Consider the following 17,649-nt stretch of genomic DNA (forward strand, 5'->3'; position numbering starts at 1 on the left):
CTGAATCACCAACTATCCATGAAGTTGGTCAAACAAGACGATTGGCTGTTCCTAGAAGAAGACTCAACAAAATGTCTGAGGAACCCTCCCAGGGACCAGGTACGGCTGTACCAACACAGGTCCCTACACTGGTGGCGGCTGCCACTCCAGTAACCGAAGGGTCTTCCCATCATCGCTCCCTTTTCGTTTATGGTGCTTCTGAATCACCAACTATCAATGTTGTTGGTCAAAGACCATTGGCTGTTCCTAGAAGAAGACTCAACAAAAAGTCTGAGGAAGCCTCCCAGGGACCAGGAACGGCTGTACCAACACAGGTCCCTACACTGGTGGCGGCTGCCACTCCAGTAACCGGAGGGTCTTCCCATAAGCCCTCCCTTTTCAACGCTTCTGAATCACCAACTATCCATGAAGTTGGTCAAACAAGACGATTGGCTGTTCCTAGAAGAAGACTCAACAAAATGTCTGAGGAACCCTCCCAGGGACCAGGTACGGCTGTACCAACACAGGTCCCTACACTGGGGGTGGCTGCCACTCCAGTAACCGAAGGGTCTTCCCATCAGCCCTCCCTTTTCGTTTTTGATGCTTCTGAATCACTGACTATCAATGTTGTTGGTCAAAGACCATTGGCTGTTCCTAGAAGAAGACTCAACAAAAAGTCTGAGGAAGCCTCCCAGGGACCAGGAACGGCTGTACCAACACAGGTCCCTACACTGGTGGCGGCTGCCACTCCAGTAACCGGAGGGTCTTCCCATAAGCCCTCCCTTTTCAACGCTTCTGAATCACCAACTATCCATGAAGTTGGTCAAACAAGACGATTGGCTGTTCCTAGAAGAAGACTCAACAAAATGTCTGAGGAACCCTCCCAGGGACCAGGTACGGCTGTACCAACACAGGTCCCTACACTGGTGGCGGCTGCCACTCCAGTAACCGGAGGGTCTTCCCATCAGCCCTCCCTTTTCGACGCTTCTGAATCACCAACTATCAATGAAGTTGGTCAAACAAGACGATTGGCTGTTCCTAGAAGAAGACTCAACACAATGTCTGAGGAACCCTCCCAGGGACCAGGTACGGCTGTACCAACACAGGTCCCTACACTGGGGGCGGCTGCCACTCCAGTAACCGAAGGGTCTTCCCATCATCCCTCCCTTTTCGTTTTTGATGCTTCTGAATCACCAACTATCAATGTTGTTGGTCAAAGAACATTGGCTGTACATAGAAGAAGACTCAACAAAAAGTCTAAGGAACCATCCCAGGGACCAGGTACAGCTGTACCAACACAGGTCCCTACACTGGTGGCGGCTGCCACTCCAGTAACCGAAGGGTCTTCCCATCATCGCTCCCTTTTCGTTTTTGGTGCTTCTGAATCACCAACTATCAATGTTGTTGGTCAAAGACCATTGGCTGTTCCTAGAAGAAGACTCAACAAAAAGTCTGAGGAAGCCTCCCAGGGACCAGGAACGGCTGTACCAACACAGGTCCCTACACTGGTGGCGGCTGCCACTCCAGTAACCGGAGGGTCTTCCCATAAGCCCTCCCTTTTCAACGCTTCTGAATCACCAACTATCCATGAAGTTGGTCAAACAAGACGATTGGCTGTTCCTAGAAGAAGACTCAACAAAATGTCTGAGGAACCCTCCCAGGGACCAGGTACGGCTGTACCAACACAGGTCCCTACACTGGGGGTGGCTGCCACTCCAGTAACCGAAGGGTCTTCCCATCAGCCCTCCCTTTTCGTTTTTGATGCTTCTGAACCACTGACTATCAATGTTGTTGGTCAAAGACCATTGGCTGTTCCTAGAAGAAGACTCAACAAAAAGTCTGAGGAACCCTCCCAGGGACCAGGTACGGCTGTACCAACACATGTCCCTACACTGGTGGCGGCTGCCACTCCAGTAACCGGAGGGTCTTCCCATCAGCCCTCCCTTTTCGACGCTTCTGAATCACCAACTATCAATGAAGTTGGTCAAACAAGACGATTGGCTGTTCCTAGAAGAAGACTCAACAAAATGTCTGAGGAACCCTCCCAGGGACCAGGTACGGCTGTACCAACACAGGTCCCTACACTGGTGGCGGCTGCCACTCCAGTAACCGAAGGGTCTTCCCATCAGCCCTCCCTTTTCGTTTTTGATGCTTCTGAATCACCGACTATCAATGTTGTTGGTCAAAGACCATTGGCTGTTCCTAGAAGAAGACTCAACAAAAAGTCTGAGGAAGCCTCCCAGGGACCAGGAACGGCTGTACCAACACAGGTCCCTACACTGGTGGCGGCTGCCACTCCAGTAACCGGAGGGTCTTCCCATAAGCCCTCCCTTTTCAACGCTTCTGAATCACCAACTATCCATGAAGTTGGTCAAACAAGACGATTGGCTGTTCCTAGAAGAAGACTCAACAAAATGTCTGAGGAACCCTCCCAGGGACCAGGTACGGCTGTATCAACACAGGTCCCTACACTGGTGGCGGCTGCCACTCCAGTAACCGGAGGGTCTTCCTATCAGCCCTCCCTTTTCAACGCTTCTGAATCACCAACTATCAATGAAGTTGGTCAAACAAGACGATTGGCTGTTCCTAGAAGAAGACTCAACAAAATGTCTGAGGAACCCTCCCAGGGACCAGGTACGGCTGTACCAACACAGGTCCCTACACTGGTGGCGGCTGCCACTCCAGTAACCGAAGGGTCTTCCCATCATCCCTCCCTTTTCGTTTTTGATGCTTCTGAATCACCAACTATCAATGTTGTTGGTCAAAGAACATTGGCTGTACATAGAAGAAGACTCAACAAAAAGTCTAAGGAACCATCCCAGGGACCAGGTACAGCTGTACCAACACAGGTCCCTACACTGGTGGCGGCTGCCACTCCAGTAACTGAAGGGTCTTCCCATCATCGCTCCCTTTTCGTTTTTGGTGCTTCTGAATCACCAACTATCAATGTTGTTGGTCAAAGACCATTGGCTGTTCCTAGAAGAAGACTCAACAAAAAGTCTGAGGAAGCCTCCCAGGGACCAGGAACGGCTGTACCAACACAGGTCCCTACACTGGTGGCGGCTGCCACTCCAGTAACCGGAGGGTCTTCCCATAAGCCCTCCCTTTTCAACGCTTCTGAATCACCAACTATCCATGAAGTTGGTCAAACAAGACGATTGGCTGTTCCTAGAAGAAGACTCAACAAAATGTCTGAGGAACCCTCCCAGGGACCAGGTACGGCTGTACCAACACAGGTCCCTACACTGGGGGTGGCTGCCACTCCAGTAACCGAAGGGTCTTCCCATCAGCCCTCCCTTTTCGTTTTTGATGCTTCTGAATCACCGACTATCAATGTTGTTGGTCAAAGACCATTGGCTGTTCCTAGAAGAAGACTCAACAAAAAAGTCTGAGGAACCCTCCCAGGGACCAGGTACGGCTGTACCAACACAGGTCCCTACACTGGTGGCGGCTGCCACTCCAGTAACCGAAGGGTCTTCCCATCATCGCTCCCTTTTCGTTTTTGGTGCTTCTGAATCACCAACTATCAATGTTGTTGGTCAAAGACCATTGGCTGTTCCTAGAAGAAGACTCAACAAAAAGTCTGAGGAAGCCTCCCAGGGACCAGGAACGGCTGTACCAACACAGGTCCCTACACTGGTGGCGGCTGCCACTCCAGTAACCGGAGGGTCTTCCCATAAGCCCTCCCTTTTCAACGCTTCTGAATCACCAACTATCCATGAAGTTGGTCAAACAAGACGATTGGCTGTTCCTAGAAGAAGACTCAACAAAATGTCTGAGGAACCCTCCCAGGGACCAGGTACGGCTGTACCAACACAGGTCCCTACACTGGGGGTGGCTGCCACTCCAGTAACCGAAGGGTCTTCCCATCAGCCCTCCCTTTTCGTTTTTGATGCTTCTGAATCACCGACTATCAATGTTGTTGGTCAAAGACCATTGGCTGTTCCTAGAAGAAGACTCAACAAAAAGTCTGAGGAACCCTCCCATTGACCAGGTACGGCTGTACCAACACAGGTCCCTACACTGGTGGCGGCTGCCACTCCAGTAACCGGAGGGTCTTCCCATCAGCCCTCCCTTTTCGACGTTTCTGAATCACCAACTATCAATGAAGTTGGTCAAACAAGACGATTGGCTGTTCCTAGAAGAATAGTCAACAAAAAGTCTGAGGAACCCTCCCAGGGACGAGGTACGGCTGTACCAACACAGGTCCCTACACTGATGGCGTCTGCCAGTCCTGTAACCGGAGGGTCTTCCCATCAGCCCTCTCTTTTCATTTTTGGAGCTTCTGAATCACTAACTGAGGTCTAACCTGCAAAAATAAGACAATTTAGCTGTTCCTAGAAGAAGATTCAACAAAAAGTCTAAGAAACCCTCCCGGGGACCAGGTACGGCTGTACCAACACAGGTCCCTACACTGGTGGCGACTGCCACTCCAGAAACTGAAGGGTCCTTTTATCAGCCCTCCATTTACGTTTTTGGAACTTCTGAATCACCAACTATATCTGTAGTTGGTCAAACAAGACGATTGGCTGTTCCTAGAAAAAGACTCAACAAAGAGTCTGAGGAACCCTCTCAGGGACCAGGTACGGCTGTACCAACACAGGTCCCTACACTGGTGGCGGCTGCCACTCCAGTAACCGAAGGGTCTTCCCATCATCGCTCCCTTTTCGTTTTTGGTGCTTCTGAATCACCAACTATCAATGTTGTTGGTCAAAGACCATTGGCTGTTCCTAGAAGAAGACTCAACAAAAAGTCTGAGGAAGCCTCACAGGGACCAGGAACGGCTGTACCAACACAGGTCCCTACACTGGTGGCGGCTGCCACTCCAGTAACCGGAGGGTCTTCCCATAAGCCCTCCCTTTTCAACGCTTCTGAATCACCAACTATCCATGAAGTTGGTCAAACAAGACGATTGGCTGTTCCTAGAAGAAGACTCAACAAAATGTCTGAGGAACCCTCCCAGGGACCAGGTACGGCTGTACCAACACAGGTCCCTACACTGGGGGTGGCTGCCACTCCAGTAACCGAAGGGTCTTCCCATCAGCCCTCCCTTTTCGTTTTTGATGCTTCTGAATCACCGACTATCAATGTTGTTGGTCAAAGACCATTGGCTGTTCCTAGAAGAAGACTCAACAAAAAGTCTGAGGAACCCTCCCATTGACCAGGTACGGCTGTACCAACACAGGTCCCTACACTGGTGGCGGCTGCCACTCCAGTAACCGGAGGGTCTTCCCATCAGCCCTCCCTTTTCGACGTTTCTGAATCACCAACTATCAATGAAGTTGGTCAAACAAGACGATTGGCTGTTCCTAGAAGAATAGTCAACAAAAAGTCTGAGGAACCCTCCCAGGGACGAGGTACGGCTGTACCAACACAGGTCCCTACACTGATGGCGTCTGCCAGTCCTGTAACCGGAGGGTCTTCCCATCAGCCCTCTCTTTTCATTTTTGGAGCTTCTGAATCACTAACTGAGGTCTAACCTGCAAAAATAAGACAATTTAGCTGTTCCTAGAAGAAGATTCAACAAAAAGTCTAAGAAACCCTCCCGGGGACCAGGTACGGCTGTACCAACACAGGTCCCTACACTGGTGGCGACTGCCACTCCAGAAACTGAAGGGTCCTTTTATCAGCCCTCCATTTACGTTTTTGGAACTTCTGAATCACCAACTATATCTGTAGTTGGTCAAACAAGACGATTGGCTGTTCCTAGAAAAAGACTCAACAAAGAGTCTGAGGAACCCTCTCAGGGACCAGGTACGGCTGTACCAACACAGGTCCCTACACTGGTGGCGGCTGCCACTCCAGTAACCGAAGGGTCTTCCCATCATCGCTCCCTTTTCGTTTTTGGTGCTTCTGAATCACCAACTATCAATGTTGTTGGTCAAAGACCATTGGCTGTTCCTAGAAGAAGACTCAACAAAAAGTCTGAGGAAGCCTCACAGGGACCAGGAACGGCTGTACCAACACAGGTCCCTACACTGGTGGCGGCTGCCACTCCAGTAACCGGAGGGTCTTCCCATAAGCCCTCCCTTTTCAACGCTTCTGAATCACCAACTATCCATGAAGTTGGTCAAACAAGACGATTGGCTGTTCCTAGAAGAAGACTCAACAAAATGTCTGAGGAACCCTCCCAGGGACCAGGTACGGCTGTACCAACACAGGTCCCTACACTGGGGGCGGCTGCCACTCCAGTAACCGAAGGGTCTTCCCATCAGCCCTCCCTTTTCGTTTTTGATGCTTCTGAATCACCGACTATCAATGTTGTTGGTCAAAGACCATTGGCTGTTCCTAGAAGAAGACTCAACAAAAAGTCTGAGGAACACTCCCAGGGACCAGGTACGGCTGTACCAACACAGGTCCCTACACTGGTGGCGGCTGCCACTCCAGTAACCGGAGGGTCTTCCCATCAGCCCTCCCTTTTCGACGTTTCTGAATCACCAACTATCAATGAAGTTGGTCAAACAAGACGATTGGCTGTTCCTAGAAGAAGACTCAACAAAAAGTCTGAGGAACCCTCCCAGGGACGAGGTACGGCTGTACCAACACAGGTCCCTACACTGGGGGTGGCTGCCACTCCAGTAACCGGAGGGTCCTCCCATCAGCCCTCTACTGTTGTTTTTGGAGCTTCTGAATCACCGACTATCAATGTAAATGGACAAATAAGACGATTGGCTGTTCCTAAAAGACTCAACAAAGAGTCTGAGGAATCCCCTCAGGGACCAGGTACGGCTGCCACTCCAGTAACCAGAGGATCTTCCCATCAGCCCTTCATTTTCATTTTTGGAGCTTCTGAATCACTAACTGAGGCCAAACCTGCAAAAATAAGACGAATGGATGTTCCTAAAAGTACGAATGTACCAAAAGAGGTTATTAAATCGAGAGCCTTCTAATCAGTCCCCCTAGGGGCCCGATATGACTGTAACAACACAGGACCCTACACTGGTGGCGGTTGCCACTTCAGCAACCGAAGAGTCTTCCCAGGAACCAGATAAGGCCGTACCAAGACAGGTCTCTGCATCAACGATTCATCTACTGCGCTCACCTAAAAGGTATTTCCAATTTTCCAGCCACATTTTTTACACCTTCTTTATATTTGTTACGTGTTCCCATTCACATAGCAAAGCTTTAAGAAGAATATAAATTATGCTGCTCACCATTAAAAGAGGAACCCCATGGAAAAAATTCATGAATAAATAAAAATAAACATGGCCACCCAAAATCCAGACCCTTACTGAGCATGCACCCTGGTAGGCCAGGAAAGGGGGGGAGGGGGGTGAGCATGCACCGCCCTCTTCTCCGCACCCATACCAGGTCACATGCTCTCGACATGGGGAGATGCCTTGTCATGGGGGAGGGGGGTCTCCCTTTGCAAGGACACCCCCCATGTTGGGGGCATGTGGTCTAGTATGGCTCAGTGGAGGGGGGTGCATGCTCATCCCCCCCTTTCCTAGCCTGCCAGGCTGCATGCTCGGTTGGGGTTCTGGTATCAGATTTGGGGGGTGCCATGTATTTTTGTCGTTTTTCCCACGCGATTCCTTCCTTAAAGGTGAGCAGAAAACATTATAATCTTTATGAAGTTTTACTCTGTGATGAGAACATGTAAGAGATATAAAGTAGGTGTCGTCCCAATATGGCTGCAAACGTGGAAATACCTTTTAGGTCAGCGTCAAAGAATTAGCGCTGGTGCCCCATTCAAACGGTCACCCTTCAGACGCCCATAAAACCAGCAGAGGCCGACCAGCAGACCTGGGCGTGGTAGGTGGAGCTGGTAGCGGCTCCACAGACAATCATAGACAATGATGATGGACCATCAGGACATCCACCATACTGGGAATAGACTCTCTAGCATCTATGAAGAGCCAGGCTTCCACATTCTAGTGAGTTGTCCTGTCCCCGTCTGTCTCACACTCATGGCGAGTTCATGTTCTCTTACATAAGACAGAGCTTATCCATAGAGACACTATACAGAGCAGAGGACATGGATTTCTCCCACTCCACACAAAGGACACCAGGAAAACACCAACTTCCCTTTATAGGTGGAGTTCTGCTTTAGGATCGGGCAGCACAGAGGCTTAGTGGTTAGCACTTCTGCCTTGCAGCACTAGGGTCCTTGGTTAATATTCTGACCAGGACACTGTCTGCATGGAGTCTGCATGTTCTCCCTGTGCTTGTGTGGGTTTCCTCCTACAGCCCAAAGACATGCTGGTAGGTTAAATGGCTCCATTCGGTGGGCCCAAGATGGCTGCTTCTCCTCCTAAGAGCTTTGAGTGGAGATCACTGATTTACCCCGCTCAGCGGGGGCGGGCCTCAGAAAACAGAGGCCTCATATGGGCAACACAGAGGCTTAGTGGTTAGCCTTGCAGCACTGGGGTCCATGGTTCAAATCCTGACCAGGACACTATCTGCATGGAGTTTGCGTATTCTCCCTGTGCTTGCGTGGGTTTCCTCCGGGTACTCCGGTTTCCTCCCACACTACGGTTGGTGGAGCAGTGGTAAGCACAGCTGCTTTTCAAGCAGAAGACTCGGGTTCGATTCCCGGCCAACTAAATCTCACAAGATGGCTGCCTCACCTGGTAAGTGTCACCCCTCCCCCTCCCCCATTATATCTGTATATACAATGTTCTCTCTATAGTACTGTGCAAAAGATTTATTCAGGTGTGAAAAAATGCTGTAACCATAGGAGTCATGCGATTCCTTCCTATGTCCTGATCCGAGATCACTATGAACCTACCATAGGAGTCATGTGATCCCTTCCCATCTATGTCCTGATCGGAGATCACTATGAACCTACCATAGGGGTCATGTGATCCCTTCCTATCTATGTCCTGATCAGAGATCACTATGAACCTACCATGGGAGTCATGTGATCCCTTCCTATCTATGTCCTGATCGGAGATCACTATGAACCTACCATGGGAGTCATGTGATCCCTTCCTATCTATGTCCTGATCCGAGATCACTATGAACCTACCATAGGAGTCATGTGATCCCTTCCTATCTATGTCCTGATCGGAGATCACTATGAACCTACCATAGGAGTCATGTGATCCCTTCCTATCTATGTCCTGATCGGAGATCACTATGAACCTACCATAGGGGTCATGTGATCCCTTCCTATCTATGTCCTGATCGGAGATCACTATGAACCTACCATAGGAGTTATGTGATCCCTTCCTATCTATGTCCTGATCGGAGATCACTATGAACCTACCATAGGAGTCATGTGATCCCTTCCTATCTATGTCCTGATCGGAGATCACTATGAACCTACCATAGGAGTCATGTGATCCCTTCCTATCTATGTCCTGATCAGAGATCACTATGAACCTACCATAGGAGTCATGTGATCCCTTCCTATCTATGTCCTGATCGGAGATCAATATGAACCTACCATAAGAGTGATGTGATCCCTTCCTATCTATGTCCTGATCGGAGATCACTATGAACCTACCATAGGAGTCATGTGATCCCTTCCTATCTATGTCCTGATCAGAGATCACTATGAACCTACCATAGGGGTCATGTGATCCCTTCCTATCTATGTCCTGATCCGAGATCACTATGAACCTACCATAGGAGTCATGTGATCCCTTCCTATCTATGTCCTGATCGGAGATCACTATGAACCTACCATAGGAGTCATGTGATCCCTTCCTATCTATGTCCTGATCAGAGATCACTATGAACCTACCATAGGAGTCATGTGATCCCTTCCTATCTATGTCCTGATCGGACATCACTATGAACCTACCATAGGAGTCATGTGATCATCATATTTACGGATGCACTATTAACCCCCAGCATTGGTGTCAGCGGACGCACTATTAATCCCCAGCACTAGTGTCAGCGGACGCACTATTAACTCCCAGCATTGGTGTCAGCGGACGTACTATTAACCCCCAGCATCGGTGTCAGCGGACACACTATTAACTCCCAGCATTGGTGTCAGCGGACGCACTATTAACTCCCAGCACCGGTGTCAGCGGACGTACCATTAACCCCCAGCACTAGTGTCAGCGGACGCACTATTAACCCCAAGCCGCGACTCCAACGCTGTAGGAGGTGATTTCACCACCACAGTTAAAAAAAGAGCATATATGCCGAAGCATGGGGGCATTAGGGGCGGCGGAGCGATTTTGCTCCTAATGCCGCGTATATACGGTCGACATTCCTACGGAGGCTTGCCCGTGGAAAAGTCTGACTGTGTGTACGCGGCATAATTTTTTTGCGGGAGGATGCCCCCATGCTTCGGCATATATATATTTTAGGCACAGGTTGCGTTAAAATTTTTTTTCTTTTTTACTATGTTTTTTTTTTTGGTATTTGCTTTGCAGGTATGGTATGATCTTACTGTTATACTGTAATGTTACTTTGTTTTAATGTTAACCATCATTTGCTTAGCAGGTACGCCATTCAGTTGCAGCGCAGATTTATTTAGCGTGACAGCAACAGCGTTTGCTCCCACGATATATAAAGCCGCGACTCCAACGCTGTAGGAGGTGATTTCACCACCACAGTTAAAAAAAGAGCATATATGCCGGACGTACTATTAACCCCCAGCACTAGTGTCAGCGGACGCACTATTAACCCCCAGCATTGGTGTCAGCGGACGTAATATTAACCCCCCGCATCAGTGTCAGTGGACGCACTATTATCCACCAGCATTGGTGTCAGCAGATGCACTATTAACCCCCCACATTGGTGTCAGCGGATGTACTATTAACCCCCCGCATTGGTGTCAGCAGACGCACTATTAACCCGCAGCATTGGTGTCAGCGGATGTACTATTAACCCCCAGCATTGGTGTCAGCGGACGTACTATTAACTCCCAGCATTGGTGTCAGCGGACGCACTATTAACCCCCAGCATCGGTGTCAGCGGACGTACTATTAACCCCCAGCACTAGTGTCAGCAGACGCACTATTAACCCCCAGCATCGGTGTCAGCGGACGTACTATTAACCCCCAGCACTAGTGTGAGCAGACGCACTATTAACCCTCAGCATTGGTGTCAGCGGACGCACTATTAACTCCCAGCATTGGTGTCAGCGGACGCACTATTAACTCCCAGCATTGGTGTCAGCGGACGTACTATTAACCCCCAGCACTAGTGTCAGCGGACGCACTATTAACCCCCAGCATTGGTGTCAGCGGACGTACTATTAACCCCCAGCATTGGTGTCAGCGGACGTACTATTAACCCCCAGCATCGGTGTCAGCGGACGTACTATTAACCCCCAGCATTGGTGTCAGCGGACGTACTATTAACCCCCAGCACCGGTGTCAGCGGACACACTATTGACTCCCAGCATTGGTGTCAGCGGACGCACTATTAACTCCCAGCATCGGTGTCAGCGGACATACTATTAACTCCCAGCACCGGTGTCAGCGGACACACTATTGACTCCCAGCATTGGTGTCAGCGGACGTACTATTAACCCCCAGCACCGGTGTCAGCGGACACACTATTGACTCCCAGCATTGGTGTCAGCGGACGCACTATTAACTCCCAGCACCGGTGTCAGCGGACACACCATTAACTCCCAGCATCGGTGTCAGCAGACGTACTATTAACCCCCAGCATTGGTGTCAGCAGACGTACTATTAACCCCCAGCATTGGTGTCAGCGGACGTACTATTAACCCCAAGCCGCGACTCCAACGCTGTAGGAGGTGATTTCACCACCACAGTTAAAAGAAGAGCATATATGCCGAAGCATGGGGGCATTAGGGGCGGAGGAGCGATTTTGCTCCTAATGCCGCGTATATACGGCCGACATTCCTACGGAGGCTTGCCCGTGGAAAAGTCTGATTGTGTGTACGCGGCATAACTTTTTTGCGGGAGGATGCCCCCATGCTTCGGCATATATATATTTTAGGCACAGGTTGCGTTAAAAAATGTTTTATTTTTTACTATGTTTTTTTTTTTTGGTATTTGCTTTGCAGGTATGGTATGATCTTACTGTTATACTGTAATGTTACTTTGTTTTAACGTTAACCATCATTTGCTTAGCAGGTACGCCATTCAGTTGCAGCGCGGATTTATTTAGCGTGAAAGCAACAGCATTTGCTCCCGCGATATATAAAGCCGCGACTCCAACGTTGTAGGAGGTGATTTCACCACCACAGTTAAAAAAAGAGCATATATGCCGGACGTACTATTAACCGCCAGCATCGGTGTCAGCGGACGTACTATTAACCCCCAGCATCGGTGTCAGCAGACGTACTATTAACTCCCAGCATCGGTGTCAGCGGACGTACTATTAACCCCCAGCATCGGTGTCAGCGGACGTACTATTAACCCCCAGCACTAGTGTCAGCGGACGCACTATTAACCCCCCGCATTGGTGTCAGCGGACGCACTATTAACCCCCAGCATTGGTGTCAGCGGACGCACTATTAACCCCCAGCATTGGTGTCAGCAGACGTAATATTAACCCCCCGCATTGGTGTCAGCGGACGTAATATTAACCCCCCGCATCGGTGTCAGTGGACGCACTATTATCCACCAGCATTGGTGTCAGCGGACGTGCTATTAACCCCCCGCATTGGTGTCAGCGGACGCACTATTAACTCCCAGCATTGGTGTCAGCGGACGCACTATTAACTCCCAGCACCGGTGTCAGCGGACGCACTATTAACCCCCCGCATTGGTGTCAGCGGATGTACTATTAAGCCCCAGCATTGGTGTCAGCGGACGTACTATTAACTCCCAGCATTGGTGTCAGCGGACGTACTATTAACTCCCAGCATTGGTGTCAGCGGACGCACTATTAACCCCCCTGCATCGGTGTCAGCAGACGTACTATTAACCCCCCTGCATCGGTGTCAGCAGACGTACTATTAACCCCCAGCATTGGTGTCAGCGGACGTACTATTAACTCCCAGCATTGGTGTCAGCGGACGTACTATTAACTCCCAGCATTGGTGTCAGCGGACGTACTATTAACCCCCAGCATTGGTGTCAGCAAACGTACTATTAACTCCCAGCATTGGTGTCAGCGGACGCACTATTAACCCCCCTGCATCGGTGTCAGCAGACGTACTATTAACCCCCCTGCATCGGTGTCAGCAGACGTACTATTAACCCCCCGCATTGGTGTCAGCGGACGTACTATTAACTCCCAGCATTGGTGTCAGCGGACGTACTATTAACTCCCAGCATTGGTGTCAGCGGACGTACTATTAACCCCCAGCATTGGTGTCAGCAAACGCACTATTAACTCCCAGCATTGGTGTCAGCGGACGTACTATTGTCGGGATGCATTTCTTCAGCAGGGACAGGGAAGCTGGTCAGAGTTGATGGGAAGATGGATGGAGACAAATACAGGACAATCTTAGAAGAAAACCTGTTATGCCGCGTACACACCATCACTTTATGTGATGAAAAAAAATGACGTTTTTAAAAACGTCACTTTAATTGACCGTGTGTGGGGGAAAACGTCGTTTTATGTCTTGTAAAAAACGACAGAAAAAAATTGAAGCATGCTTCAATTTTATGTGTCGTTTTTCAAAAGTGCACTTTTTACTTCACAGAAATTGACCGTGTGTAGCAAAAAACGTCGTTTTCTAAGACGTTTTTTCATCCACGCATGCCCAGAAACGAGCTTCAATGGTAAAACGTGGTGGAACGTAACCTCACTTTGCAAGATCATTGTGAGAAAACGATGGTGTGTAGGCAACTTCGTCTTAGAAAATTGAAGTTTCAAAAACGTCATTTTTTACTTCACAGAAAGTGTCGTTTTTTTTCATCACATAAAGTGATGGTGTGTACGGGGCATTAGAGTCTACAAAAGACTTGAGACCGGGGGGGGGGGGGGGGGAGGGGAGGTTCACCTTCCAGCAGGACAACGACCCTAAAGTACAGCCAGAGCTACAATGGAATGGATTAGATCAAAGCCTATTCATGTGTTAGAATGGCCCAGTCACAGTCCAGACCTAAATCCCATTGAGAATCTGTTGCAAGACATGAAAATTGCTGATCACAGACGCTCTCCATCCAATCTGACAGAGCTTGAGATATTTTACAGAGAAGAAGAATGGGCAGAAATGTCCCTCTCTAGAGGTGCAAAGCTGGTAGAGACACCCCCAAAAAGACTTGTAGAGAAAGGGGGTTCTACAAAGTATTGACTCCGGGGGGCGCCATACAAATGCCCCTCCCCCCACACTTTTCACATATTTATTTGTATAATTTTCCTTCCACTTCACAATTATGTAAAACTTTGGGGGTTATTTACGAAAGGAAAATCCACTTTGCACTACAAGTGCACTTGGAAGGGCAGTCGCTGTAGATCCGAGGGGGATGTGCAAGAAAAATAAAAAACATACTTTTAGCTTGCACATGATTGGAGGATAAAATCAGCAGAGCTTCCCCTCATTTCAGATCTACCCCTCAGATCTACAGCGACTGCACTTTCAAGTGCACTTGCAGTGCAAAGTGGATTTGCCTTTCGTAAATGTGTTGGTCTATCACATAAAATCCCAATAAAATACATTTATGTTTTTGGTTGTAACGTGAAAAAATTTGGGAAAATTTCAAGGGGTATGAATACTTTTTCCCGGCACTGTAGTATTTCTGTGGGGGGGTCCAACCCGCTACTGGCAAGGGGGAGCTAATAAAGGGGGTCCAACCCGCTACTAGCAAGGAGAAGCTAATAAAGGGGGTCCAACCCGCTACTAACAAGGGGGTGCTAATAAAGGGGGTCCAACCTACTACTAGCAAGGGGGACCTAATAAAGGGGGTCCAACCCGCTACTAGCAAGGGGGACCTAATAAAGGGGGTCCAACCCGCTACTAGCAAGGGGGACCTAATAAAGGGGGTCCAACCCGGGACTAGCAAGGGGGACCTAATAAAGGGGGTCCAACCCGGGACTAGCAAGGGGGGCCTAATAAAAGGGGGTTCAACCCGCTACTAGCAAGGGGGACCTAATAAAGGGGGTCCAACCCGCTACTAGCAAGGGGGACCTAATAAAGGGGGTCCAACCCGCTACTAGCAAGGGGTCCTAATAAAGGGGGTCCAACACACTAGTAGCAAGGAGAAGCTAATAAAGGGGGTCCAACCCGCTACTAACAAGGGGGTGCTAATAAAGGGGGTCCAACCTACTACTAGCAAGGGGGACCTAATAAAGGGGGTCCAGCCCGCTAATAGCAAGGGGGATCTAATACTCTGACAGACGCGAGTAGAGGAGAGACGATTGGTGGCTCTCCTGACAGGGGGGGTCTGCGCTAAATGTTTATCAGCGCAGCCCCCCACGGATGCCCACACTGTACCACCAGGGAAGCCGCCAGGACCACCGGGGAAGCCCCTAACATGTGGATGGCCAGGTACGTCCCCCATAGCCATCTACATATGCCAATACATGTCCAATATATGCCAATGAGTGCCCACTGACTGGCAGCATTATGGAACAAATCAAATCAGTGATGCCCAGCAATGCCACCCATCAGTGTCACTTATCAGTGCCCACCTATCAGTGACCATCAGTGTCACCCATCAATTCCCATCTATCAGTTACCATCAGTGCCCATCCGTGCCACCCATAAGTACCCATCAGTGCCCCTATGAGTGCCTATGAGTACCTATCAGTGACCCCTATGAGTGCCCATCAGTGCCACCTATGAGTGCCCATCAGTGCCGCCTATGAGTGCCCATCAGTGCTGCATACCAGTGCCACCTATCAGTGCCCATCAGTGCAGCCATATCAGTGCCCGTCATTGAAGAAGAAAACTTACTTATTTACAAAAGAATTTAACAGAAACAAAGAAAAACTTTTTTTTTTAAAATTTTCTGTCTTTTTTTATTTTGTTGCGCAAAAAATAAAAAAATCGCAGAGGTGATCAACAAAATAAAGCTCTATTTGTGGGAACAAAATGATAAAAAATTTGTTTGGGTACAGTGTAGCATGACCGCGCAATTGTCGATCAAATTGCGACAGTGCTGAAAATCACAGTGCCCCCCTTGCATCAGAATTGTCCCCCGCTCCCCCTACTCAGATCACAAGTGTTGTTCCTACTTTTATCTTCCACTCTGAGGTGAGTTTTCAGTCTCAGTACCAGCTCTCTTCTGCCCCCTGCAGGAGGGAGGAGAAAGCTGTCCCCGCTCCCCAGCAGCAGAAGCCAGCCGCTTGCTCCTTCTGACAGCAGTGAGTTTTCAGTCTCAGTACCAGCTCTCTTCTGCCCCCTGCAGGAGGGAGGAGAAAGCTGTACCCGCTCCCCAGCGGCAGAAGCCAGCCGCTTGCTCCTTCTGACAGGAGTGACATTGCAGCTCCTCCCGTCAAAGTGTGGGGCGTGGCCAAGATGGTGCTGTGAGTGGACGTCTGAGCTGAGAGCTCCGCTGAGATCCGCAGCTTCTTCTCTCCACCAGGGCATCAACAACCTCTACTTCACAGCCGCGGACACACTTATGCTCCGCAGATCATCCCGGGGGGGAGAAAGGACGGGGTTCGAGGCTCTGTTTCCCCCCTCTTCCAGAGGAACTATCTCCGGCCTGCAGTAAGCACGTGGCATGCTCCTCCCGCAGCATGGCGTCGCAGGCGGAGCAAGCTGAACTGCCCACCCCCCTCCCAGCCAGTCTTAACTAATGTACTAGCAGCCATAGCGAACTGTCAGGCATCCATCACCACCCTGACCACAAAGGTGGATACTGTGCAGATGGATGTGGGGCTCATTAACCACTTCCCGACCGCCGCATGTATATGTACGTCCACAGAATGGCACGTACAGGCAAATGGGCGTACATGTACGTCCTTGCCTTCTAGCGGGTGGGGGGTCCGATCGTGACCCCCCCCACTACATGCGGCGGTCGGATTCCTGCGGGGAGCGATCCGGGACGACGGCGCGGCTATTCGTTTATAGCCGCCCCCTCGCGATCGCTCCCCGAAGCTGAAGAACGGGGAGAGTCGTATGTAAACACGGCTTCCCCGTGCTTCACTGTGGCGCTGACATCGATCGAGTGATCCCTTTTATAGGGGGACACGATCGATGACGTCAGTCCTACAGCCACACCCCCCTACAGTTGTAAACACACACTAGGTGAACCCTAACTCCTACAGCGCCACCTGTGGTTAACTCCCAAACTGCAACTGTCATTTTCACAATAAGCAATGCAATTTAAATGCATTTTTTGCTGTGAAAATGACAATGGTCCAAAAAATGTGTCAAAATTGTCCGAAGTGTCCACCATAATGTCGCAGTCACGAAAAAAATCGCTGATCGCCGCCATTAGTAGTAAAAAAAAAAAAATTAATAAAAATGCAATAAAACTATCCCCTATTTTGTAAACGCTATAAATTTTGCGCAAACCAATCGATAAACGCCTATTGCGATTTTTTTTACCAAAAATAGGTAGAAGAATACGTATCGGCCTAAACTGAGGAAAAAAAAAATTATATATGTTTTTGGGGGATATTTATTATAGCAAAAAGTAAAAAATATTGAATTTTTTTCAAAATTGTCGCTCTATTTTTTTTATAGTGCAAAAAATAAAAAACGCAGAGGTGATCAAATACCACCAAAAGAAATCTCTATTTATGGGGAAAAAAAGGACGCCAATTTTGTTTGGGAGCCACGTCGCACGACCACACAATTGTCTGTTAAAGCGACGCAGTGCCGAATCGCAAAACCTGGCCTGGGCATTTAGCTGCCTAAAGGTCCGGGGCTTAAGTGGTTAAGCA

The sequence above is a fragment of the Rana temporaria genome, chromosome 12, assembly GCF_905171775.1.
Source record: "Rana temporaria chromosome 12, aRanTem1.1, whole genome shotgun sequence".
Taxonomy (NCBI): Eukaryota; Metazoa; Chordata; class Amphibia; order Anura; family Ranidae; genus Rana; species Rana temporaria.